This window comes from Nycticebus coucang, chromosome 9, assembly GCF_027406575.1.
Source record: "Nycticebus coucang isolate mNycCou1 chromosome 9, mNycCou1.pri, whole genome shotgun sequence".
Classification (NCBI taxonomy): Eukaryota; Metazoa; Chordata; class Mammalia; order Primates; family Lorisidae; genus Nycticebus; species Nycticebus coucang.
This window is the reverse complement of record NC_069788.1, coordinates 74436251-74463487: the sequence shown is the minus strand read 5'-3', so window position 1 is coordinate 74463487 and position 27237 is coordinate 74436251. Positions and strand designations below refer to the sequence as shown.

Here is a 27237-nt window from a genome sequence, read left to right as displayed (position 1 = left end):
ACTATAATTAACTACGAGGTGATGCAAGTGCTTAGGCCGGTCCTTCCTGGAAGTGTGCAGGAGCATGAGCAATTTCTTTACCACCTGCTCTGGGGAGCATCTTTGACAAACTTTTGGGGACCCTAAGGCTGCCTCATGCTATTTTATTTCTTTAGGGATGCCTTTCTTCAAGGTCAACTGAAATGAATTTCTGAATTTAATACTTGTTTTAAATGATTGTAATTGAGAAGGTAAACTCAGTTATAGCTTTAGAGACAAAGGGAGACAGTTAGCTTACCCACCACCTCAGATGATTTGCTTTTGTAGAGTTGAGGACGGACTGCATTGCATTTGATTTTGCTTTGTTGATTAAATCAGCACCCTGCTTGGATAGGCTGTACACAGCATGATCACCCACACTGCTTTGTTTGATTTTACAAGTTCCTGACTTTGTGGGCTTCCAGACTGGGGGATGGCATTATTTGAGATGTCATCACTGAAAGACATTCACAGTTTCCAGAGCAACGAGTACAGCCAATCCCAAGGCAAGGTTACAGCCAAAGAAGTGGCACTCAACACTGAAAAGAACTTCCAAAGCAGGAACTAGAAGTCATGTTTGTACAGGGTGGACATAAAGTTTGCGTGCAATTTACTATGTTAAACTATTTTAAATTGCACACGAACTTTACCTTTACCCTGTATTTTTTAAAATTCAGGCTTGTAAAATCTGCTTTACAAACTATCCAGGGTGAGTTTGGTGCTTTAATGAAGTCATGAGTAATGAATCTGACGACGAGTACCCTTTCCCTGCCTGTGCTCACCCTTGTAGATCTAGCACTTTCTGGCAGTTTCTCTCTAACAGGCTACCCAGCTGTTCCTGACCAAATGCTGTAGCTGGTGGCTGCTGCTCTACCTCTGCTCTCATGGGCTGACATCAAGCTTGTGCAAGAAGTGGGGTTAACGGCAGCAGAAACAGACCAGAACCAGAGTCCACGCATGGCATCCCGAGCGTCCCTCCACGTCAGGATGCACAGACCACTTCCTCTTCAAACAGCTGCGTTGTGTTCTTTTGCGCACATCCCCACAGGGAGCTGCTTCATGACACCCAGTGGGCCTTAAAACACATGGTGAGCAACACCCTCTTACTCTGCCAAGGCTGGGAGCCTTCTGGGAATAATAGCATGCCCCACACATGACCAGGTTATACATACACTGACACATCTGATTAACTGGCTCCCTTCTGTCTTCCCCACCCAAAAGCCACCAAAACACCATCACGAACCGACGTGCCTGCCAGGGCCTCCGCGGGGGCCAGGTAGGCCGAGGCATGCTGAGAAATGTGCTTGACCCAGCACAGGACACATGTTCAAGACACTAGCTCTGTTCCTGGGAGCCTTCAGGAAGAGCTGGTCATGGAGAGTGGAAGGTGGGAGAGGGGACAGAGTGAGATGCAGGATGTCAGCAAAGGTGGGGCAGCAAGTAATGAGCAGTTGATGGATGGTGCCTCTGGTTCATGTGACTGACCCCTGCATACCTCACTCCTGAATTCTTCTATGGGACGTCCAAATTGCAGGGTCTAGGAGACATTTAAGAATGCACTGTAAGCACTTCTGGGGGATTTCCAGAAGTGTCTGGGGAAGGGGTACCCCTAGCCAGGGCACAGAGCAGAACTGACATTAACAGGTGCGTGCCAGGCTTGTTAAAAGGGAACTACTTCCACACTGTTTCTAAACAGCTGCTCCCAGGGTCCCTCCTCCCCACTTCTCACGTGCCTGGGAGGACTCAACATGCTGCTCTGGCATGACCACTTCTACCGTGGTTGGTCAATGCCTATGCTCCTCGGGTGAATCAATATTCTGAGAATCACCTATGGGGGGCAGGGACTTTGGAGGAGGAGCTTGGACTGTTACTAGAAGGGTATGTCCAGTCTGTAGTGATGGGCTGCTGATTTTAATGCCCATGGTTGTTTCTTTCTAGTGTTCTGCAGGGCAGATGCAAAAACAGCAGAATATGATGGTTTACATTTTGCTCTAGGGATTTATTCTGGAAGAGGAAGAAAGAAAAGACCAGAAACAGGAACTTGAAATGGTCCCAGGGGTCTGTGGAGACAGGGAGCTGGGCCTCCTCTATTCCTGTGCCAGCCCAATTACGGAGGCTTGTTGGTATTCCTCAGCTCTCACAGGGCGGTGAGAAGGGCAGAGAAGTGTTCTCGCTTACTAAGCTTACCTCCCGGGACCCTGGGCTGTTTCAGGATGTGGGGAATTCACTGTCTGCCCCACAGACTTAGTGCTGTCCCTGAAGGCCAGCTACTGGACATGCCTTCCAATTAAACACTCAGGAAGAATCAATACTGAAGGGCTCTCAGAACCGGAAACAGACATGTCAACTTGGTTTCTTCTTTCGTTCTGCTGTGTCCACCACCATGTTCCACAGTGTGACTGAATACAGATTTTAGAGACTTACCACAAAGTGCATGCTGCTCATAGTGGATGAAGTGCCAAATCCCTTACACAACCTGCAGAGGGAATTGGTGTCTGGCTCCCAGAGTGGCTCCCTTGATGAGGGAAAGAACTGGGCCTTGAATGCCCTGATAGTGCTCAGCAGTGGCCAGGGACATGTGGCTCTCCTGCTCTAGGTCCTGCATCCTCTTGCCCAGAGCAGGACGGGCTGCAGTGAAGGCAGCACAGCACAGTGCACAGGCCAGACTAGCTGGGTGTCAGGGAGCCACAGCAGGTGGTTCAGGCCCACCCTCCACTTCACCATGGCAGCGACTCCCCAGCTTCCTCAGGAGGGAAGCAGTCTACAGCAGTTTCCGGTGTCAGCTCAAGTGTACAGCCACTGTGGGGCAGGTAACTTGTAAATAATAACTGCTTTCCTCTGAAGGAGAGGGGCAGTCCCTTTAAACGTGCTCAACTTTAACTGCTGAGGACAAAGTGGGAGTGAGAAATTAATCTTTTTGCCCCAACTTTTTGCCACTGCTGTTTTTAAAAAAGGCTTGTGACTAGACTTTTCTTCCATTCCATTTGCTTCTGACTGTAGTCATTTCTTTCAGACTATGACCACTTCGTGCTTTGGTGTGTAATAATTACAGTAACGACTAATCCTTGTAAGGTAAGTAGAACAGGTATCATTACCATCTCTGCTTTATGTTTAAAGAGACCTAGGTCCCCAGAGGTCAAATTATTTATCTAGTCTCACAGGGTTGATACTTATAATTCTAACTTGAAGCAATCTCTAAGCTCAAATCCTTTTAGTCTTTATAAAAACACACATTGGGGAAAGGATGTCCTATTTAATAAATTGCACAGGGAGAATTGGAGAGCCACATGCAGAAAAATGAAACTGGATCCCTCTCTATCACCATATACAAAAGTTACCTTAAGATGGATTAAAGACTTAAGTGTAAGACCTGATACCATAAAAATTCTGGAAAAAAAACAAAGGAAAAACTATTTTGGACATGGGCCTAGGCAAAGAATTTATGATTAAGACTGAAAAAGCAAATACAAAAATACCAAACATAAGTAAATGGAACTTAATTAAGTTAAAAAGATTCTGCACAGCAAAACAAATAACCAACAGAGTAAACAGATATCCTACAGTATGGGAGAAAATATTCACAAAGTATAGCTATGACAAAGGACTAATATCTGGAATCTATATGGAACTCCAATAAATCAGCAAGAAAAAAACCAAATAACCTCATCAAAAAGTGGGCAAAAGACATGAACAGACATTTTTCTTTTTTTTTAAGAGACAGTCTCACTTTCTCGCCCTTGGTAGTGTGCCATGGTGTCACAGCTCATAGCAACCTCCAGCTCGTGGGCTTAGACAATTCTCTTGCCTCAGCCTCCCGAGTAGCTGGGACTACAGGTGCCGGCCACAACACCCAGCTACTTTTTTGTTGCAGTTTGGCCAGGGCAGGTTTGAACCCACCACCCTTGGTATATGGGGCCGGCACCCTACCCACTGAGCCACAGGCACAGCCCCATGAACAGACATTTTTCAAAAAAAAAAAAAAAAAAAAAAAATACAAAATGGCCAAACATATGAAAAAATGCTAAAAGTCACTAATTATCAGGGAAATTAAAACCACAATGAGATACCATCTTAGCTTTGTCAGAAAGACCATTATTAAAAAGTCAAACATAACAGATGTTGGCACAGATTTGGTGAAAAGGTAATGCTTATACACTGTTGGTGGGAATGCAAATTAGTACAACTTCTATGGAAAACAATATGGAGATTCCCCAAAGAACTAAAAGTAGATGTATCATCTGATTCAGCAATCCCACTACTGAGTACCTACCTAAAGGAGTCATTATATCAGAACTACGCATGCAATTGTATGTTTATTGCAGTGCAATTCAAAATTGCAAAGTTACAGAATCTTAACAGAAACTTAAGCGCCCATCAAGGTAAGAGTGGATAAAGAAAATGTGGTATATACATACCATGGAGTGACCACTTAGTCATAAAAAAGAATGAAGTAATGTCTTTTGCAGGAACATGGGTGGGACTGGAGGCCATTCCTAAATGTAGTACCTCAGAAACAGAAAAACAAGTATCTCAGGTACTCACTTCAAAGTGGGAGCTAAGTGATGGGTGTATATGGTCACACAGAGTAGTATGATAGACTTTGGAGACATAGGAAGGACATGGATGAGAGGGAAGGGGGAAGCCTTGATTTTACCACTATGCAATTCATTCATGAACCCCCTAAATCTACTGAAATTAAAAAAAAATCCTCTAGTCTCTATACTAAGTCTCACTTAATTCTGTGAATATAGCATAGTTATAAAATTACATTAAAAAGGAGTTTTATTTTATTTTGCAGAGGCTAGTCTAAGTTGATAAAAAAATTTTAAAAAGCAACACAATCCCATCACCCCAAATCAATCTGTTTTTGTGTACTAATTTTGCCATGTTTACACATGATTAGCTAAAAATCACTGCTTGCTATGTATTCCACATACATGTACCATTTGGTGTTACCAGTCCAGAATTCTGATACCACACACCGTTCCCCATGTTTCTCCACAATGGTAAATGCTAAGTAGATCTGGTCTCAAGTTTCGTTTTCTACTAGTAACTCAGCTAAAAACATTTGACAATTCTAGGATAAAGTTAGTTTATTTTCCCATTTAAAATTTGGAGATTTTTTCCACAGAAGACAACTTTTGTGGATTTATGATGTGTCCTTTGCCTCTTCTCTTTGTCCCCTCTTTACCTATGCTTTTTACTGGGCTAAAAATGGGACTTCAGAAACGTATGTCTTTCATGGGTGTGATCTCCAAGAGATAATCACCTCAAATCAGGGAGATGGGATACTCTATAATCAGCATGACTGCACACAGGCAGCCATTTAACTGTAAATAAGCTGGCTTCATCCTGGCAGGAGCTGGCCTCCAACTGGGAAGTCTCCCCTGCTTGGCTCCCCACAGCGGTCACACGGCCTCCCTTCTGCCAGAGCTTCTCAGGCTGCAGTAAGTGCCAGATTTACCAGAGACTATGAATTAGCAGATCCGGGTCAAGTCCACAGACCTGCTTGTGACCATCTGCACTGTCTGCCCCAGCACCTGCCACCCTGTGCTGTCACTATACTTCCGTGTGGCTGATGTGTGTGTCTCTGAAGTCAGACAGTGCTTATTTCATGTCCCCAGCACCTAGCTGTGTATAGGGAGCTTCCCTCTAATCTCCCAGAGAAGCCGTATTCTCTAAATAGCCTGGGAAGCTGGTCATCCTCACATGAGGCCTATGAGTATCTTTCGTGGTGTTGCTGATGTGCCTGGTGGAGCCATGGTAAGGATTTCAAAAGGGCCCTTGCTCCATCTCCCTGCACAGCCACTGGAGTCAGCCCTCTGAGTGAAATACTCTCATCATGTCGGTCTGTGGTCCAGAACGCTCCTTTTCATGACTCTCTTGTACGGAATCTTCATTCCCTGGCCCAGCCCCAGGTCCTCCACCAGCTCTTCTCTCCCTCCCAAGCAACCAGGTCTAGCCAATCACTTGGTTTGGTTATGTCAACATGGAACCTTGGGACTGGGTAGCTGGGTCAGAGCCATGACCCAGGCTGTGAGCAAACATCTCTTCCTGCTCCTTAGCTTGTCAGATCTCTGAGCATAGGGACCCTGGGCTGTCCCCAGTGCCTGGCATGGTGTTTCAGTCACTCATTCCTGAATGAAGAACTGAATTCCAAGTGAAGGAGGTGCTTGCCCAAGGTCTCAGTGCAAGGCCTGGCAGAAGAGGAGCCAGAAGTCTGGAGCAATCATCATGTGGAGTGGTCACCAGCCAAAAACTGAGCTTGGCAGACAGATGAAGGCAGTCCACTTATCCCTCTCCTTATGAGTATCCTTCATGCTTTTGAGGGACAATGTTCTAATGATACTCATATGAACTAGGAAACTGTGATGTCTGAAGGACTCAGTTTTTTCATAGGAAAAGCAAACTTAAAGGCTTAGATGATGAGCTCAGTGCAGGGAGGTGGAGCAAGGGCCCTTCCCTTTGAAGCAATTACTAATGTGCTTTTTGGTTCAAACAAGGTGGATGATCTATTTCTCTGGATGGAGATGGAAGGACCCTGACCCTGGATCCAACTCTGCCCACCGGTGGGACAAGACCCTCTCTTAGGGTTGTATGCAAAGATACCACGTTTTGTCTTTCTTGTACACAGCTCTTGATTAATGTGTTCCTAGCACTTAGCTCTGGGATGCTATTAAAGAAAGCTGCATCTAAACTCGAGCCCTTTAGATATCAATATTATTTTTATTTTTTATTTTTTGGTAGAAATATCCTAAACTCTTCTGATATAAAACAATGGCTCAAGAGGAGATGTGGGAGCGCAAACCTTCCACTTCCTTGGAAGAAAGTAATGAAAGCCCTTTATATCCTTAGCCCTTGGGTAGAAACGTGGACACAGCCAGGCCACCAGCACCAACTGATAATGTTCAGGCGAACGAAAACAAACCTCTAAGGCCACAGGGAGATCAGCAGTGTGCTGCAACAAATCTCAGGCATTTGAAGAATGCAAACAACAGGCAGATACAGCCAAAGGAAATGTATGGAAAAATAAGTTCAGTGCAAGAATGATTCTGTGTAGCAATTATACCCCAGGAAATGAAAATACATGTCTGTGCCTAAAGATTTATAAGAATGTCCACAGCAACACAAATCAACACAAATCACAGTAGCTAAGAACTTGAAATAACCCAAATACACATTAACTGATGAATGGATAAACAAAAATGTGGTGTATTCATACAACAGAATGTTACTAAGCCATAAAAAGAATGAAGTTCAGATAACATGGTACAATGTGAACGAACTTTCAAAACATGCTAAGTGAAAAAGTCAGACACAAAAAAATCACATATTGTATGATCCCAGTCCTTAGAGACAGAAGGCAGATTAGTAGTTGGGGTTCGGGTGGGAAAGAATATGGAGTGACTACAAGTAGATATGGAGATCCTTTTTGGGGTGCTGAAAATGTTTTAAAATTGATTGTGGTGATGACTGCACAAATCTGAATATATTAAAAACCACTGGATAATACACTTTAAATGGGTGCATTTTATTCTGTGATACTAAGAAATACTTATTAAAAAAGTTGTTAAAGATTTTGTAATTATAACGCGAATACTGTCTATAATTGTGTTCTACTGAACAAGTGGCTATTTAGCACCTGAAATACAGCTAGTCCAAGTTGAGGTGTTATACAACTATAAAATACACACTGTGTTTCAGAGAGTTAGTATTAAGAATGCAAAACATCTTTTTAGTATTTTTTGTGTTGATTATATACTGAAATGATAATATTATAGATACATTGGGTTATAGAAAGTATATATGACTTAATAAAAAAAGTATTATTAGAATTAATTCTGACTGTTCCTTTTCCCTTTAAAAACGCAGCAATTTAAAATAGACAATTTAAAATGATACATGTCTATTGCAAAACAGCCTGTATTATATTTTTAATGGAAAGTGCTAATCATCCTTTTTACCACTTTTTATTTATTTTCAGTGGATTTAAAAAAAACACTGTGGTAAAATATACATGGTTATATTAAAATTTACAGCATGTTATATTAAAATTCACAAGAAGTTGCAAAAAGTGGTACAGAGAGGTTCATGTACCCTTTACCCTGTCTCCTCCAGTGGTAACTAACTACAGGACAATACCAAAGGCAGGAAACTGAGTTTTTTTTTTTTTTTTTTTTTGGTGAAAGACTAATCAACTCCTGGATGAGGAAGATTCTGGGCATGCAATGGGAAATGGTGTCTTAAAGTTGTTGATCCTTCTTTAAAATGAGCATACCTCCTTTTGGAATAAAATTCAGTGGAAATTCAAATTTAGGTTTTTTGCTGTCTACATGGAACTATTTTTTTTTTTTTTTTTTTGTAGGGACAGAGTTTCACTTTACCATCCTCGGTAGAGAGCCATGATGTCACAGGACTCACAGCAACCTCCAGCTTTTGGGCTTCCGCGATTCTCCTGCCTCAGCCTCTAGAGCAGCTGGGACTACAGGTGCCCTGCCACAACGCCCGGCTATTTTTTGGTTGCAGTTCAGCCGGGGCTGGGTTTGAACCCGCCACCCCCGGTGTATGGGGCCGGCGCCCTACTCACTGAGCCACAGGTGCCACCCTACATGGAACTATTTTACAGAACCTGCCGATGGGCGGAGAACCACAGTGTTCACATTTATATTCTGAAAGCTGAGCACCTGTCCCCATTCCTGCCTCTACTCGCAGGGGAAGGAGGCAGCCACATCCTGGAGTTTCAAAATCAGGACACTCTGTGGCCTTGCAGATGCAAGTTGCGTCCTAACAGGGCTTAATGTGGCTGTCAGGCTTGATAGTGCCTGAGCATACCTCTCTGAGGAAAGTCACAGTGACAAGCCTGCCTGGCTGATAGGCAGACAAAAAGGAGCTACCTTTGACTTTTTCCTTTATAGGGCAAGAAACATATCTGAAGATTTCAGGCATCACTTTTAACGAACTGACAAGTCACAATAAGTGGATTTGGAGATGCAGCCTTCCTCCTCACGACCGTTTAATAAACAAGTCTTCTGAGCCCTCTTAGAGTTCTCTTTTGTTTTCCTCCCTCTGTCTAAACTCGTGATGTTCTCACAGAACTCTGGATATCAGCTACTACGTGGGGGATGGCCAGTCTGGCTTTTGTTTACATCTTTTTTTTTTTTTTTGAGACAGTCTCAAGCTGTCACCTTCAGTAGAGTGCTGTAGCGTCATAGCTCACAGCAACCCCAAACTCTTGGGCTTAAGCGATTCTCTTGCCTCAGCCTCCTAGCTGGGACTACAGGCGCCCACCACAACACCCAGCTATTTTTCTGTTGAGGTTGTCATTGTTGTTTAGCAGGCCCGGGTAGGGTTTGAACCCACCAGCCTCGGTGTATGTGGCTGGTGCCATAACCACTGTGCTACAGGTGCCAAGCCTGCTTCCATCTTTTGAGTGAGGCCTCATCTCACGTGCATGACAAGGTCACATCCCCAGCACCATGGTGGGATGCTTCCGCCAGAGACAAGGCCTTGAGAATTCTCTCAAGCAGCCCACGCTGGTGCCCACACCTTCAAAGGATTGGCTTTGCCACCCCACAGGTTCTGATGTGCTCCTCACATACGTACTTGCTCAAAATCCACTGAATTCCCCACAAAGGACTTCTCTTGGTCACTTATACAAATGACCTCCACGTGAGTGCTATCTGTGAGGGCAGCCACAACCAGCCCATTCTCAGCCATGCTTCCAGGTCATCAGGGGTCACTCTCTCTGTCTGTAGTGTGATTGCAGGACTGTGTCCACCCCATTACTCAGGGAACTAGGGATATGGGCGATAGCAGCATTGGGCTCCTGGGTTACCCTGAGCCAACCCAGGGTTTCTCTAAAGGATTGCCTTGGGAATTATCCTCCTACTATTGTGGCTGTTACAAAAAATGAGTGGCATAAAACAACACAAGCTTATTCTCTTACTAATCTGAAGGCCAGCAGTCAAAAATCAGTTTCACGGGGCTAAAGCCAAGGGTGGGCTCATGTGAAGGCTCTAGGGAGGGTCTCTCCCCTGTCTTCTCCAGCTCGTAGTGTCCTCCCACAATCCCTGGGTGTGGCCTCTTCCTCCATCTTTAAAACATATCACCCCAATCTCTGTGCCTGTCAGTACATCAGCTTCTCCTCTTCTGTCCTCAAATCTCCCTCTGCCTTCCTCTAAGGATACCAGTGACTACAATTAGGGTCCACCTGGATGATCCAGGCTAACCTCCTTCATCAAGATCCTTAACTCCATCACATCTGCAAAATCCTTTTCCCATGAAAGGTCATGTTTACAGGTCCCAGGGATTAGGGCATGGACATTTTGTAGGCCATTGTTCAGCCTATTATAACTTACTTTATAGCTTTGTTGAAAACAATTATTTAAAAAAATTTAACATATCTTACTATAGAAAATGTGAAAATCTAGGTACAAGATTTTCACAAAATGTGAAAATCTTATTCTACCAGGCACAAGGGAGAGAACAGTGAGAGCACGAACCAGTCCAAAGGCCAAACTAAAGAGATCCAGTGTGGTGGGGAGACTGGGCTGGGTGGGGTGGGAGGGAGGGAAGCTGTGTTCCAAAGTCTTTGTTTCCAGGTTGTAAAGTACTTGGAATATGCTTTTCTTATAGATTATGCCCTAAATATGGATTAGGTCCTCAGCTCTGACTATAAAAACAAATTTAATTTAAAAGCTCCCTATTAAGGAAGTATTAGAGAGAAGGATTCTGGGAATGTGGAGACCTAAATAGACCATGCTTTCCCTCCACTTCCAAATCCAATCTCTCTGCCTCTGTAGGGCATGGGGAGCAGCTAGCATGAGTGAGGTTGTGGGAATGGGCTTCAGGGAGAGTTCATGAGAGCATTCCTCCTTGTGGGCGATGCAGGGGGGTCCAGAGCCAGCCCTCGGGGTCCTGGATGGGCGAGCTGGAGGGAATCTGCAGACCTGGGGATGTGGCGGACACTGACCTCCTAGGTGAGGCTGGGATTGTGGAGGGGACCTGGGAAGAGAGAGATGGCAGCAGCTGCTGGTGCTACCCATCTGGTTCTTGAAACAGGGAGCCCTTCACTCTCATAGCCCTTCACTCTCACAGCCTACACAACTGCAGCCATGTATAAGCAGCCTGACCTTGGTGATCTGACAAAGAAAAATAACTATACATCTAAGGGAATCTAGCAGCCAGTGAGAAGAAAACAAAAGCAATGGCTGCTTATAAAATAAAACTGCTGAGAGAAGCAGACAGGAGCACACAATAAAAGCATTAGAGACTCAGGAAAAACAGCTAGTAAGCAATGACCTTATTTAAGATGCGTGTGTGTGTGTATGTCTTGATGGGAAATATAGGTATCCTTTTATAAATAAAAATAAAAATGTATGCTTTTAAGTATCAGCCTATAGAAGATCATCATTAAGGGTACAAAAAAGTAGAACAGAATTTCTAAACTAATAAAAGAAAAAAAGGAATGAACAGTTACTTGATAAAACCAACAGAATTAAGGAAAAGAGAAAAAAAACAGCTAAAACAAATAACAGAATAAGATAGAAGGAATAAAATCAACTCTATCAGCCATTATATGAAATGTGAATGAACTACTTGGGATAACAAAATAAAACAAGAACGCCTAAAACCAAAGTGATAAAGAAAGCCTGAAAATGAACAGATGAGTTAAGATACACCAGTTACATTTGAGAGATAAAAAAATCCCAGATTATATTAACATTAGGCAAAGCAGACTGGAGTCTTAGGAACATTTACAAAGGAGATGCAGCAATCCTAAACTTGCATGCACTAAGACTGCAGGTAAGGATATAAAGCCCAAATAATGAGAAATGAAATGAGATGCAAAATTATCACCAGAAACTTTGATATTCCTCCTTCAAAACTGGATAGAGCTAGTACATAACAAAGGTTATGATAGAGAATTTGAATAGTACTAATTTCAACAAACTAAATGCACATATATGTACCTCAAAGAAAGTAGGTTTTTGCAACTTCTCTATAAAATATTTACAAATACCAACCACTTATAAAAACTGATCAAAGACTCAGCCAAAAGAAAAGTCTTTAAGTTCAAACCAGTAGATATTTTAATCTCTTAAATGGGCCTATTCGAGTTTTCTACTTCTGAGTTTACTATCTTTTATTCGATCTTCAAATTAGCCACCACAGACTTGCCCATAACCTTCTCCTACAGCACATCCTTACTATGTAATTAATAACGACGTCATTGATCCTTTTGTAGTTCATGGGTTTTCATGCACATGGGTGAGATGTGTCTCCCACAAATCTTGTTACGACACTGGCACATTACTGGTCTGACGCAAAAAAAAAAAAAAAAAATGACATTGATGGAGACTATTTAAAGACCTGGAAAGTATACTTTGTGAAAAGAAGCAGGATACAAATCATAATGGAGAGGCCATCACAGTATGCCTGCCTTTATCCCTAAATGACATACGTTACCTTAAAGCTGTCACTGATCCCCAACTGACAGATGAGTATTTATCAGCAGAGCCGAAATTCTAACTTGGTTTAACCCAAGGCAGGTTTTCAGGATGCACAGACAGCGAAGAAAGAAGGTATGTTTGCACCATATTCCTCACTCCTCCTGCCTCTTAGGGATTAAGTTTGAGGATCACCTGCTTACCCTACATTACAAGAAATATTTATTGAACTTGTACAAGGCTTAGATGCCTTACTTAGTTTCTCACAATTTTTATATGTGTCCTCTGCAATAGACAATATTTCTATTATGTATAGCCCCAGGGATGAGTAAACAGAATCAGAGAAATTTAGTAACCTGTCTACATTTGCGCCATTGGTGAATAAATTATGGAGCTGACATATTCCCTTCCAGATCTTCTGACTTCAAAATCTATGACTTTTTTTTCTTAACTATACACTTCTCGAAGAGTGTGTTCTATTCTTTATAATTAACATTTTAAATGGAAACCCCATACTATTCAAAGAGAAGAATCTTTTGGTTGCCTAGGCTGTGAGTGAAAGAGGTTTGATTTCTAAGTTTAACCTGTAGTGCTGCTCCAGAAGCACACCTCAGCCCCATTTCGTTTTCAGAAATGGGAATCTGGGATATTAATATGTATTGCTGAGCAAAGAAAACCACAAGCCAACCTCAGCTTTTGGATCACATAAGTAGAACTTATCCTTGTGAAGCTCCACAGGGAGCAGCAAGCCGCTTGCCCAGTTTCTTTCAGTTTATTCAGATCTAGCCAGAAAAGGAAGCTGGCTGAGGCAAGAAAGCACCATAATGCCTAATTGCATTAACCTGTCTGAGGCTGCACAGTGGGCAGCAGCTGCAATCTGATCACTGCTCACCAGAAGCTAGACTCACTAAGGAAGTGACATTCCCCGCAGGGCAGGGCAGCACACTGCTGAGGTTGCAAGGGAATGAAGGCAGCCCCAGCTGTCCTGCACAGAAAGATTATGTGCATATAAGACCTATGGCCCTATAGGTGGGTGCTTTGCCTCTCACCTCCAGGTTTTTGCAACAGGCAGCCAGGAAGAACCAGTTTGTGTTTGGCAGGCCATGTGCCTATGTGCACATGCTGGGGAGCCTGAGGGCCACCCTTCTGGATGCTGCCATTTCCTGGGCTGTGCTGTTTATACATCTAGGCAGCAGCTGGAAACACAGGGCCCTTTCCTCTCATATTATAAAAACAATCAAGATGACTTTTCTTCTCAGGCTTTCCAAAGTTGTATCTTTTTTTTTTTTTTTTTTTAAGACAGAGTCTCACTTTGTTGCCCTTGGTAGAGTGCTGTTGCATCACAGCTCATAGTAATCTTCAGCTCTTGGGCTTAGGCGATGCTCTTGCCTCAGCCTCCTGAGTAGCTGGGACTACAGGCGCCCACCACAACGCCCGGCTATTTTTTTGTTGCAGTTTGGTCGGGGCCAGGTTCGAACCTGCCACCCATAGTATATGGGGCTGGTGCCCTACCCACTGAGCCACAGGCGCCACCCCAAATTTTATCTTTTTAAAAAGGAACATTTTTTGTGACTCTGGACAGCAGACTTCTGACAGTGCTGTCTGATAGGAGCACAAAGGACAGGGCTATCCTTTAGAATAGGTAAGCAGACAGGTACAGGTTTAAATATAGCACACCACCAGCACATATGAAGAAGGCTTGAAAGAAGTGATCTTGACTGACCCAGCCACTATCAGTGATGCCAAACCTTGGCTGTCCACTGCCATCCTTTGGAGGGCTTCAATATTCTGATGCTTGGGTTACACGTAAGAGATTATGATTTACTTGGTCTGGGATTTTTTACACATAGAATTATAAAAAACTGTGGTAAAATACATTTAACATGAAATTTACTATTTAACCATTTGAAAGTGCATAATTCAGTGGCATCAAGTACAGTAGAATCTCCATAACTGACCACCTCCTTAACTTGACCTAATTTTGATAGACTACACATGCACCCATCAGTAGAGTGGGCCTACTTCCTTATGCTGACCACCTCTGCATGTTGACCAGGTTGATACAGTCCCTTGGGTGGTCAATGTACAGAGACTCCACTGCATATTCACAATTTGTATAGATATTATCACCATCTGGGTCCAGAACGTTTTCAGCACTCCAAAAGGAAACCATCTACTCAATTAAATGTCCTTCTTATTGCAGCTCCCAGCAACCACTAACCTACTTTCTGTCTCCACAGATTTCCCTATTCTACACATTTCATATAGATGAAATCACACAATACGTGGCCTTTGTGTCAGACCTCTTTCACTTAACTTAGGTTTTCAAGGTTCACCCAGGTTGCAAACATACATTAGTACTTCAGTACTTTTGAAGTGGAATATTGAAGCCCTCCAATATTCCACTTCAAAAGTAGAATGTGTGAGGCCTGCTTGAGGCCAGGAATTTGAGACCAGCTTGTGCAACATAGTAAGACTTTGTCTCTACAAATTCTTTAAAAAAACTTAGCTGTGTAGGGAGGTGAGTGTCTGCAGTCTCAGCTACTTGAGAGGCCAAGACAAGAGGACTGCTTGAGTCCAGAGTTTGAAGTTGCAATGAGTTAGGACGATGCCACAGTACTTCAGCCTGGGTGACAAGAGAATGACTGTCTCAAAAAAAAAAAAAAAAAAAATTCCAACTATCTATTCTTTTTTTTTTTTTTTAGATAGAATCTCACTATGTCACCCTTGGTAGAGTACTGTGACACAGCAACCTCAAACTCTTGGGCTTAAGTGATTCTCTTGCCTCAGCCTTCTGAGTAGCTGGGACTATAGGTGACTGCCATAAAGCCCAGCTATTTTTTGGTTGCACTTGTCATTGTTTAGCAGGCTCGGGTTGGGCACAAACCTGCCAGCCTCGGTGTATGTGGCTGGCACCCTACTTACTGAGCTATGGGCGCAGACCCATCAACTATCTATTCTTAATACACATACGAGAACTGACTTCTGCAGTACTTTAGTAAAGAAATTATAAGAAAAAAAGAACAAGGACAAAAAAAAGATACGGATGGGGCCTAGATATTTCTTCTAAAGACATTTAAGAGATATATCGTTCAGACCTTATTTGAGTCATAATTCAAATATATAGCTAAAAAAACTGTTTGTGAGACATCAAAATTTAAACATTTTGTATGTGATTAATATTAAAAATTATTCTGTTGGTTATGAGATTATGTTTTAAAAATCTGTATCTTTTCTGATATGTACTAAAATAATTCTATATGAAATTATAAAAATTTTATCGAGATACCATGAGAGGGTATGGGTGCGTGAGTAGATAAAGTGCCATCTATTTCTATTATGGGGTATGTATTTGTTAAGGGTATGTGACAAGTACATGGGACTCATTATACTATTATGTCTACTTTTATATATGTTCAAAATTTTCCACTGTATAAAGTTATAAAACAAAACTAACAAATAGGGGAAATGTTACCAAATGTCCAGTTAAGAAAACTCATCTCTCCTTATTCCCTCACTAACTACACTTTCCAGGATGGTGAGACTGCAGATTCACTCCGGTGTGATTTTTATAACTGAATTAGCTCCCTAGGTGAGGTCTATTCACTGTGGGTGCCTCAGGCCTTGTCTCTTTCAAAGGCAAGAATTTCTTTTAAGTTTTCCTGTTAAATACACTCAAAAAAGCTTTCTAGCTTTAGAATTAGAAACAAACACAAGACTGTTTTGTATGTGTATGTTAAAATACATAAGCCATAAAATTTTATCCATTTTAGGTGAATAGTCCAGTGGTGTTAAGCATATTTATATTGTTAAGCAACCATCAATATTATCCAACTCCAGAACTCTTTTATCTTCATTAATTGAAACTCTGTCCTCATTAAACACCAACTTCCCACTGTCCCTACCCCTCAGCCCCCACTCTCTTCTCTGTGAATTTGATGACCTCATACGTGTGTAAGTAGGATCATGCAATACCTGTCCTTTTGTGCCTGGCTTTCACTGAGCATAATGTCTTTCAGGATCATCCCTATAGCATGTATTCATTTTTAAGGTTGAATAACATTCTATTGTTTGTATATACCACATTTTATTTATCCATTCATCTGTTGATGGACACTAGGATTGCCATTGTGAATAATGCTGCTATGAACACTAGTATACAAGTATCCGTTGGAGTCTTTGCTTTCAATTCTCTGCAATATACACTGCAAAATGAAATTGCTGGATCATATGGTAATTTTATCAACACTTCTTAAGATCAAGTCAATATTCTTCTAAATGATAACTTGCCTTCTTTCTTTCTTTTTTTTTTGGAGACAGAGCCTCAAGCTGTCACCCTGGGTAGAGTGCTATAGCATCACAGCTCACAGCAACCTCCAACTCCTGGGCTCAAGCGATTCTCCTGCCTCTGCTTCCCAAGTAGCTGGGATTACAGAAACCTGCCACAACGCCCAGCTATTTTTTGGCTGCAGCTATCATTGTTGTTTGGCAGGCCCAGGCTGGATTCGAACCCGCCAGCTCAGGTGTATGTGGCTGGTGCCTTAGTTGCTTGAGCCACAGGTGCCAAGCCTTGCCTCATTTCTTGTTCCTTCTAGAATTGGGCTAGGTTGAGAATGGAGAAGGGGGAAGATAGGATAAGCTAATAGTTAGGAGTCTGGGCTTTGTCCCAAGAAAAATCTGGTTTAAATATCTGCTCTGTCAATCACTGGCTCTGAAATTTTAGGTTTGAACTACCCCCAGCGTCTCAGTTTCCTCACCTACAGAATGGGATAATACCAATCTCATATAAATCAGACATGTTTATGATGTTTTAGTACACTGCCTTCAGGGAATGGCTTCTGGGAGTCGATTACTTCCATTTCAATAGTCTCAGCTGTTGGCTGGGAAGGTGGCCCTTACGGGCAGTCTCACAGGTCCTAGCCACAGCCTCTTGTGATGGTGTGCCGGTTATGTTCATTGCGTATCTATTGCGTTCCAGGCACTTATGCTAGGTACTTCATGTATGGGACTTAGTGTTATTCTTGTTAACATTATCATGAAAGAGGTATTAAATCTCTGTCTTAGGGACAAGAAGATAGAGGTCTGGAGAGGGTAAGCAGCATATTCTGTTTGACAAAACAGCCAGTGAGGGGCACAGTGGTTCCCGGATGCAGCCAGGCCTGCTGGCTCAATGACTGTGATGTTTTTGGGCACCACACTGCATTTCCTCCTTGCTTAATGGAAAATTAGAGATAGTCAAAGTTCAAACCATCTCATCACCAGTGTCTCTAGAAATATGGCAAACAAATATCTAGAACTCCGACCAACAGTGGAATAGGCTTCAAAATCAGACAACAGAATGTCAAGTTATATTCATGACACAAGTTCACACTGTATTTACAAAAAGCACAAATTGGAGTAGGAAATTCAGGAGTATCAGGGAAAGGCAAATATTTGGATAGTTTTAAAACAGTAGCACTTGACTGTTTTTTGAGACTTTTGCTATAATTATGCATATTATTACATAAGATACTTTTTAAAAAATAAAGCTTCACTAAAATTTGATAAGATTTAAAACATGTCTGGAGGAAAGGGAATTAAAAACTATATAATAAGTTATTTCTGAACCACACAAGGCTTTAGCAATTAAAGAGACCAACATACAGGTTTATACCAATGATTTTCAACCGGTGTGCCATGGCCCACTGTTGAACCATGAGAGGATCTTAGGTATACCATGAAAATTTTTAAAGACCATTAATTAAATTATTTTCAAAAGAAGTTCAACACATAGTAAATATACTCTTTTTCTCTTTTCTTTTTTTTTTTTGGATCAACATAATTTGAGTTGACATGGGAGTTTAACTATAGGTTTAAGAGTGCTGTGAGATAAAAAAGGTTGAAAAACACTGGTTTAGACAAACTATGATGTGCTCTGAAGTACTTTGCAAATCAAAAATATTTCATAGTGCTTCACTGGTATTCACAGTGTATGGCTGAGGGCACTATTTGTGGAACATATAATTGGGCTTAGGAAAGTCATTTTGTGCTTCAACTTGCATTGAACTTGGGTGACAGAGCATGGGTCTGTGAGCTGGGTGAGGCCCAGCATTTCCTTGCTCATTATTTCCTAAATTCTTATCCATTCAACCACAGCATGTTAAAAATGTAACATATACACATAAAAATGGTTAAGACAATAAATTTTATATTGTGTGTATTTTGCCACAATAAATAATAAAAAAGGTAACAGAAACTGAAGCCAAAATGTAGACCCCTTCCCTTTTCCTTGCCTGTCATTAAGCAGTACACAGCCATCCTTATGCTACCTGCCACCTCTTATTTAACCTAATAGAGTAAAATGTCCATCACCTTGTTTTTTAAAATATCCACCTCTACAAGTATTTAAACATTGTTATTCTCCACAGTAATCATACCAAGATCCTTTAATTGAGCATTTATTTTATTTGTGGAATTAAAAAAAGGATGGTAATGTCAAGGGTACAGGCCCTTCCTAGGAATGACAAAAATGGTAGAGATGGGAGGGCATGACCCAGGGGCCACATATTTACACATTTTATATTAAAAGGATGATGTCAAACCACAGTAAAGTACATTGTCCTAGTTAATCAGATTTTAGCCTGATTTGCCACTAACTTGCACTCTGGCCTTGAGCAAATCACTTGGCCTCTGCTTCTTTCCATAGACAAGAAGAAATCTCAAATAGCCCGAGCAGAAACATACAAACAATGGATTCTTTTCCTCTGTAGACTCATGCATCTATGGTAGCAAAACAGTATTAGTGTGCATAAAGAACCCTCAGTATGTCAAAATGAGTATAACATCAATCAGAAGGGCTGCTAAACTGGTAATGTAGCAGATCCTTCATTTTGCAGAGCAGGAAACGGAAACCTAAAAAGCCAAAGATCAAGTCTGAGGTTTCAATGTCCACCAAGGTCAGAGCTAGAAGAGATTTTAGAATTTCCAAGGGAGGCTTTTTGAAACTTTTATCAACACTACCCCCACCACCAGAATTGTAACTTTTCCTACCACCAAGGCATATATTCCAGGATACCAAATAAAGTTAATAATCCTAGGTTTAGATTTCAGTCTTTTTGCTTCCCATTAGAAGAAACAAATCCAGAGAGGCTAAGATCAGGCCAAACTGTAAACTGGAGAGAGAACCAGCACTAGAGTCAACCCACAGACCCACTATTCACCCATCACAAACCCACTCAGTGGTCACTGAGTCTATGTCATGCTACCCCAGTGCTGTCCATGTGTGGGGATGAGGGTACAGATGGGGCAGATGGTATTTTCCAAAGACAGCCCTGCCACTCCAGGTGCTTGTCTTACAACATCAAGACCTCCTTGAACCTGGACAAGTTTTGCAACCTTGAACAAGATACCTCGACAGTGCAAGACTTCTGCAGCTAAGTCACAAAGGCAATATGGCTTCTGCCTGGAGCTCTCTTGCCCTGGGAACCCAGCCAAGAGAAGAGCCCATGTTGTGAAGAAGCCCAGGCTAAAGGAAGGGCTGTGTGCTCATGTTCTAGCTTCACCCTGGCCAGACTGCAGCTGACAGTCAGCGTCAACTACCAGAAAAGTCAATGAGATGATTTCCAACCCCAGTTTCTGAGTCTTCCTGCTGAGTCTCTGTCATTGTGAAGCAACACAAGGACCTACCGTGCTCAAGTTTATTATAGCCTCTGTTAAATTTCTTACTTTTCATTTCTATCATTCAATCATTCCCTACTTGCTTCCACAGTTTGTAGAAGTGAAAGGCCATTTGCTTTTTAATTTATCCCTTTGAATTTGAGATTTTTTTTCTCTAATGACTTGGTCTTCATACATGTATTAGGAAATAATGTTAACTGACAACCTCTCTTTGGGGCTTACATCTATGCCCAGCTTTGGAGAGCACAGGATGCTTTAGCAATATTGCCTTTTAACTTCAGTTTTTGGAATGCCTTTGTCTAAAGAGAGCATAGCCACCCCTAGCCATAGTCCCTCAGCCTGCCTGCCCCCTGCAGATGTCTCACACAAGGCCGCGTGGCAGATGTGGTCTCCTATGCTTCTGTCAGCACACTTGTATCCTTTTCCTACAATGCCTCACCACAGGCCGCATTTTGGATATGCTCCACCCAGCCTTTCAGGGAACATCAAGGAGCTGGGATGCCACATGTGCTGTTACAGAGGGATCGTGATGATGCCACCTCACATTCAGAAAAGCTCAGGGTGATGCTGACAACTCACTTCAGAAGGCTCAAGGATCATCTGTAGTGATATAAAACCTGTGGCCATGTTGAAGAGGCCAAGTATTACACTGCAAAGAGATCTTTTTTTTTTTTTTGAGACAGAGGCTCACTTTGTTGTCCTTGGTAGAGTGCCACGGTGTCATAGCTCACAGCAACCTCAAACTCTTGGGCTCAAGTGATTCTCTTGCGTTAGCCTCCCACATAGCTTGGACTATAAGCGCCAGCCACAATGCCTGGCTATACTTTCAGAGACAGGGTCTCATTCTGGCTCAGGCTGGTCTTGAACTCCTGAGCTCAGGCAATCCACCCACCGCGGCCTCCCAAGTGCTGGGATTATAGGTGTGAGCCACAGTGCCCGGCAAGAGATCTTCTGACTTCAGTAAAGTTTGATGTCTTGTCACCATCATTCAGGGCAAGATGGCCAATCTCACACAGGAGACCAAATCTGTCTGCTGGTTCCTGTGACTCATGGCAATATCTGGGGCAAGGTTTTGCCACTGGAGAGTTTTCAGGCCCCTAACTGTGTGAGCCCATGCTTATTTATAGGAAGGTCTTACTGATGACAATAATTTCTGTTTCTTTGATATAATATATTGGTGATTGTGACACAGACATTGAGAGGTTGACAGCTACAGTAACAATACTCATTACAAAGACAGACTGGCTTTGAAATGTAGACTGCTATGGGGCCTAAACTCAGAGGGGCCACATAGTGCACAGAACTGTTAAAAGCCAAGTAGTAGAAACCAGCTTTGTCAACTCTATCTTGTTTTCTCTGTCATGTCAGAATTTTAAAGAGTGCTAAGAGTCTCGTCTGCTGTCTTCAAAAAGTGAAGGCAATTCAGTTTTGACGGAAGCAAATTTCTCCCCTAAAGAACCTGAGAGTTAAAGGACTATGAAGGGGCACAAAATACATGCAAGAGGGAGAATTTAAGAGCATAATTAAACATTTGGCCTGCAGATGGCACTAGAAGCCTTTGTGAGCTACTCTGGCAGCTTCATTCTGAATGCTGGAAGGTAGTTCTAACAGCTATTGTATAAGTGATTTATGTATTTGGATTCTGCTCAACGTTATATGTGCATTACTGAATAAAACATTCACAGTGTATTTTCCACCAGCAGCTGAGCTCCAATTCCAAGCTTCTGAGGCCTAATTCCCAAGGCTCAAAAGAGCCCCTGACACCAAATTGCTTTCTTCCATGAATAGCCTCTTCATACTCCAGAAAAAGAAATGCTTAGAGAGGGGATGAGAGAGATCTGATGTGACCACATAGTGGGAACAGCTTACCAAGAATGTGTGAGGACAAGCAAATGTCTGTCAGATGATTTCAAGGCCACGCTGCTGGGGGCTTCCCTGCTCTCTGCTGTTCCCTGGGTTTCCTCCTGAAGGATATGCCCTACTCGGCCCCACTGCAAGGACATGCAGGTTAGTTCTGGGCAAGAAGGGCCAAGCCTCAGCCTGGACAAAGGAAATAAATGGCTTGCTTGTAAGGAATATTTTAAGTGAATTTCTCATTCAGAATATTAATTCCTAGTTTTTCTTCTCGTCTTTCCCAGAGCATCCCAGCTACTCGTGGGAGCTGGGACATATCTTCAGTACTCCAGACAACCCGGAGCTAGGACTGTCTGGAAGTGGGAGCAGGAACAGTTGGCAGGCTGGAGCGTGGTGTTCATGCTGAAGCTGCAGGGCCTTTCCCGCCAAGCTGCTGTGATCGCTTCCTGCCCGAGTCTCTGCAAGGCCATGTTGGCTGACTCCTGAGGTCTTATTTAGTTCTGATGTGCTGGGATATGCTGATATGCTATGGGAAGCAGGTGCAGGCCACAGAATTTTTAGCATAAGCCCCGAGGAGAAAACACTCTACACTGAGAACAGATTTGGAGACAGAAAGACAGCCTCTATTCCCAGGCTTAGAGCTGAAAGTTGGTTTCTGTAGAAAGCAGAATATGACAGGCACATCCCTGTGGAAAACACCAACATATCATTCCAAAGACACATCTGTCTCCAGTCACTAAGAGGTCATACTGACTGGAGTCTGAGGCAGGCTTTCCCAGCGTCTTTGCATGGTTGCCTCCCCTTTAGATTCTCTATCTGAATAAAGGGAACAAACGCAGGACGTGGAGAAGAGAGTAGCATCTACTGGCCTCCTCCGTGCCAAGTGGCATGCTACCCGTTTGAACGTGCTATCTCATTTACACTGTGCAACACTTCTATGAAGTAGGCACTGTCATTACTCTCATTTTGCAGGAGAGGAAACTCAAGTTCATAAAGATTGAGAAGTATGCTTAATTTCTCATGGCTAGAGATAGAGCTGGAACAGAAATGGAGTGGGAATGAAAACCCAGCGTCTGTCTGTGTGACTCCAAATTCAATGCTCTTCACTATTAGAATGATGAGGATGACAGCAGTGGTATTTCTCTGCAGCAGCTAAGGCCTTCCTGCTCACAAAGTAACAAAAAGTTTCATTTAAAGGGAAAGCAATAGGACCCCAGCCATTATGAGGAAGAAAAAAAATCACAGCAGAGGTTGCCAGGGAAGAGAAAAGAAAAATCATTTCTTTATTCCTCATGCATACATGAGGTTTGTTTAAAACATCAGGAAAGTCATCAATATGCCTTTAATAAATACCTACCATATGTGGTCTAATTTATACCCATGGCTTCATTGCCAATGCTGCAATCTTAGTGACTGTTAGATTTATATGGCTAGAGTAGCATATTCAACTTCTCATTGATCACTGAACTCGTGCCTCCCTTCCCATTCCCATTGGTACTGCCTTCTCTCGGCTCTCAAATGATCTCTTGCTTGCATTAGGTCTTCTACCTGGACACTCCGCCCCCATGATCAACTGTCTAGGGTTAATTTATCTCACTACTGCAATTTCTCTGGCATATAAATTTGAAACTATCACTTCATTGCTTAAAACATCCTAATACTCTCTCACCGCACGTGGTGCATAAGCACACTGCCTTGGACCCGGACCTGTCTGCCTCCACACAGGGCCAGCCTGTGAGTTTAGTGGAAGCTCATTAGCATCTTTCCCCTACTCAGCCTGGTAAATCAACACCTCTGAACTAAATGAACTGTGCAAAGTGCTGAGGGGTCCCACTGATGCTCTGTCCCTAAGGAGACCAGACTTGGTTGGGAATGAAGAGTAGGCCTGCACCAGGTATCTGAATTCATCTTACATGTGATGTCATCTTCTGAGGGAGATAGTATTAGTTTTATATTTTATCAGTGAGAAAACAGGAACACAGAGAAGTTAGACATAGTGCCTTATCTAGAGTCACAGAGCTGGTAGAGAGAGCCTCCTGTGCCACCCATTCCACAGATACCCATCCTACCTCCCCTTCCTTCCCATCAAAACTCCCAGATTGCTAATCCTGATGGCTCTAAGGCAGCCAGGGCAGTAACCAGATCATCTGCCCAGTAAACAGCATGGCATAATTATATTATACAACTCTGGTCTAAGTGACTAGAGGGTGGGCTGGCTGGGATCTTCTGGAAAAAGGGGCTCTTTTTTTTGGAGACAGATTCTCACTTTGTCACTCTCCATAGAGTCCCGTGGCATCATAGATCACAGCAACTCAAACTTCTTGGGCTCAAGTGATTCTCTTGCCTCAGCCTCCCAAGTAGCTGGCACTACAGGTGCCTGTCACAACGCCCAGTTATTTTTAGAATGAGGGTCTTGCTCTTGTTCAGGCTGGTCTTGAACCCCTGAGCTCAGGCAATCCACCTGCCTTGGGCTCCCAAAGTGCTATGATTACAGGCATGAGCTGCTGTGCCCGGCCATAAAAAGGGCTCCTTGTTCTTAACAGAAGATATGAAATGGACTTTCCTTTTTTCACTGTGGGACATTACCAAGCTGGAACCAGGATGTCTCCAGGCCACAGAATTGGATTTGTTGCAATATAAAATAATTTTAATGAATTCTCACACTAGGAATTTGCAGAGAGAGAGAGAGAAAGGAAAAGAGAGAAAACCAAAGCTGGTCATTTGGGATGAATTTACAGAAAGAAGAAGAGCATGTGAGAACACAGCACTGAGATGGATGGAACGATTGCACCATTTGTCCCCCCAGAGGCAGGGGCTTTTCCTAGCCTTTTTTTTTTTTTTTTGAGACAGAGCCTCAAGCTAGCCCTGGGTAGAGTGCGGTGGTGTCACAGGTCACAGCAACCTCAAACTCTTGGGCTTAAGTGATTCTCTTGCCTCAGCCTCCCGAGTAGCTGGGACTACAGGCGCCAAGCCAGTCCTTAGATTTCTTAACCAAAAAACAAAAAAATTTTTTTTTTTAGAGACAGTCTCACTTTATCGCCCTCAGTAGAGTGCTGTAGTGTCATAGCTCATAGCAACCTCCAACTCCTGGGCATAGACAATTCTCTTGCCTCAGCCTCCAGAGTAGCTGGAACTACAGGCACCCGCCACAACGCCCAGCTATTTTTTTGTTGCAGTTTGGCCCGGGGTTGGGTTCAAACTTGCCACCCTTGGTATATGGGGCTGGCGCCCTACTCACTGAGCCATAGATGCTGCCCCAGCATGCTTATTTATTTAATATCTGCTCTCCCAGGCTGTGAGCTCCTGAGAGCAGGGGCTGGGTCTGCAATGTCTACTATTCAATATTTACCAAACTGGAAAACAGGAAGGAGAAGCAAAGGGCTTTATATGCCCAAAGACTATCAGATAATACCAATAATTTAACAGGGGCAGACTTCCTAGTGTAGGGTGGGACAGAGTCAGAACTCTGAATTTTAATCCTGAGATGGCTGGCATTTAAAAGGCACAGTGACTTGTGCCTTTTAAATGTTCTCAAGTGTAAAACATGGATAAGAAAATAAGAAAAGCTATGGAAACTTTTTTTGGTGAAAGATAAATTTTCATATTAGGTGATAGTTAATAACCTTCATCCAGTGAGGAGACAGACAGACAGACACACACACACAAATACTCTCAACCAAGGAATCAGTTCTCTCAAAACTTTACTAACAATAATTCTTAACGATGACAGCCTCTTACTTGAATCATTTTCCATTTACAGGAAAGACTTAATGAAATAACTGCTAATTAAATCTATATTCATACAAAGATTACCATGTTGTTTGTAGTACACTTCCAAGTACAAAATCAAGTGTGGTTCTGGATTTTTTTTCAGAACTCAGTTTTCATTTCTTAATTATCTAGAGCAGCTCGTTTAACAAAATTTCCTTTTTTAAGATGATGCTTGTTTCATATTTTAAAGCTGTACTTTAAATCTGAAATTTCATATGAACTAATGTATTTTTAGGATGATACCTTATTTCAGATAAATGATTGGATGAGTAATATACAGACCATTTAGCTGCCTATGGAGGTAAAGTTGTGAGTGCTCATTAATATTCAATGGAACTTCCATTATTATGTGTGATATTTTTAGGTTTTCAAAAATATAAGCGAAACAGTTACTAATTTGGTGATGACAATAAGATGAGGATATGAAAGAAATCATGAAATGTGGCAAGAGCCTCCTATCAGACCAAGTACTACAATAGTAAGACTTCAAATGAGAGGTCCTTCAACCCAAGACTTTTAGAGCATGTTATGGCATCAGCTTATTAATTCCTCTAGGTCCTGTGAACACAGGTATTGAGGATGGTGTCAGTTCATTATCTCTGACACTGACACTGAGGTTAGGAAGACTTTCAGTAGTTAAGCAAGGTCAGACAGCATGTTGTTAAGCTGAGATTCAAACCTTCTTAGATGTCTGCAGCTCAACCATTGGTCCTTATTGCTTCTCCAGAGAGACATTCTCCAAGTACACTAAGATTAGGGGAAAAAAATCAATCTAAAAGTCTCAGTGTGTCTTCTGGAAAATAAAAAGTAGCCCTGAAGTCTTTGACTGCTATGGAGATAAGACATCATAGAGCTTCTTATAATTTGGGGTGAGTGGCTGGCGCTTCAAATAAACCCTTCCTCTGAGCTCTGACTGGAATAATAAAACTATGAAATAATGGAAAGTCTGGAGGGAATTATATATAAATAATTTGTATATGTAAAAGTCAGATGCAAGATTCCATCTAAAATCATACATGTGCACACATGCACATGACAGGTAGGTACAAGCTAGTCCAAGGACCCATCTTGCTAGATCATCATGGTATTAAGTTTGTCACTCTTGTGGATGATTTCCTACAAGTAAAATGCTTGTCTCTTAAAAATAATGTTAAGAAGCTCTAGGATAAATGTAAAAAAGGGCAAACATCAAACTAAGTATTTATGTACAGAAGCAGATGAGCACAGCAGCATGCCTCTGGCATGCCTGAGTCCTTGCTGATGTTCAGACATTCACCTGTGTTTCACGCTAATGTAACTCAGGACAGTAAGGGGCAGTAATGTGCCGCAGCCCATCTGTTCCATAAAGGCTCAATATGTAAGCTCTGAGGAAGGCAGGTGATCATTAATGGTGATGAACCAGGCACACATCATTTAAAGCAACTATATTCTCCACCTTTATTCTTAAAGTTTCTAATGGCAAACTAATAAATACAGGCATCAACCATAT

At 42.3% G+C, this 27237-nt stretch overlaps 1 protein-coding gene and 1 pseudogene across 1 annotated transcript in view; one reads left to right on the top strand and one right to left on the bottom strand.

Moving 5' to 3' along the window:
- The window catches only part of LYRM4 (LYR motif containing 4), a 178605-nt gene that overhangs the window by 14540 nt on the left and 136828 nt on the right, over window positions 1-27237 (bottom strand). The window lies entirely within an intron of this gene.
- On the top strand, window positions 12254-12344 carry LOC128595269 (uncharacterized; annotated as a pseudogene).